Genomic DNA, 1,057 nt, shown 5'->3' with positions numbered 1-1,057 from the left:
TTAATAATCCTAGGTGAAACTAATGGCAGGGTTCTCAGAGAATTCTTGTATAACCAAAGCGACAGAAGCGTGTTAAGAGCCATTTGCAGTCTTCGGACAAAGGCATTGGATAACCACTTAGGTTGGCTAAGGTTTGACAAAGAAAGAGTAAGAGCACACCTGGGCTTTAGTAAATGCAAAGCTGGATCACCATTTGACGGATTGGGCTTTAGGAAGCTTAATGGGCCGAAGTTGATGAGGTCCACCAATTAGAAACCTAGTTTCCTGACTGGCAAAGAGACGATTGTGTTGCGGCGGCCGTCGTACGGAGGTGACGAGGATTTTGTCGATGAGGTAAGCATCTCCGGTGAAGGTAGGGTCCCCCCTTGGTAGCTTAGCTTAAGGACCGAAACAGAGGAGGAGAAACAGGGGCAGAAAGAAACCTCAGATCTAGAGTGTGGTGGTTCTGTCAGAGTTGAATTCGGCGGAGGTGATACACATTGAGGGTGAATGATGGATATCGCTTGATACCTTCTTCTCCCTAAATTGTTTGCTGATGAAGCTCTCACCAAAGGATTTGGAAATGGTAGGGGTTGAAAAGATTTTAAAAGGGGAAACAAAAGGGGAAACAAAAAGCTTAACAAAGAAGAGAGAACAAGAGAGTGAAGGAACGATTGAGCAGAGGAAATATTCCGACGCCGGCGAGCTAGAGCTCTACCGGCGTCGGATCTCGAAAGCAGGATAAAAGCCTCGATAATAGTGTCTGGGAGCACGGTCTCTCTCTCTGATGCGTTGTTGATTGCTTTTTGAGGGTGAATTTTTCTAAACCATGTCTTTTCTCCCCAATGTATCATATCACGATGATCAGTTAGCTTTAAAATCCAATCAACCATTGTTAGTGAGAACCTTGATAACGTTATCCATTCACCTTCTTCTAAATCATTATTAAAGATATCACGATAAGGAGGACGCATCATCACATGAATTTTCTTACCCTACATTAAAAATATTTAAGCAACATGATTTTATTATGAAATTTATCAAAACGCGAGGTATACTGTAAATATACCTTATCATC

General features: G+C 42.4%; 1 long non-coding RNA gene across 1 annotated transcript in view; it reads right to left on the bottom strand.

The window, feature by feature from the left end:
• LOC109128066 overlaps positions 1-831 on the bottom strand; it is a 2,947-nt gene extending 2,116 nt beyond the window's left edge. Inside the window, exon 1 of the long non-coding RNA XR_002034505.1 lies at positions 160-831. This is a non-coding gene — a long non-coding RNA (uncharacterized LOC109128066). The remainder of the gene's footprint in view (positions 1-159) is intronic.

The sequence above is a fragment of the Camelina sativa genome, chromosome 12 (genome assembly GCF_000633955.1).
Source record: "Camelina sativa cultivar DH55 chromosome 12, Cs, whole genome shotgun sequence".
NCBI classification, from domain to species: domain Eukaryota; kingdom Viridiplantae; phylum Streptophyta; class Magnoliopsida; order Brassicales; family Brassicaceae; genus Camelina; species Camelina sativa.
This window is presented reverse-complemented; position numbering and strand designations above follow the sequence as displayed.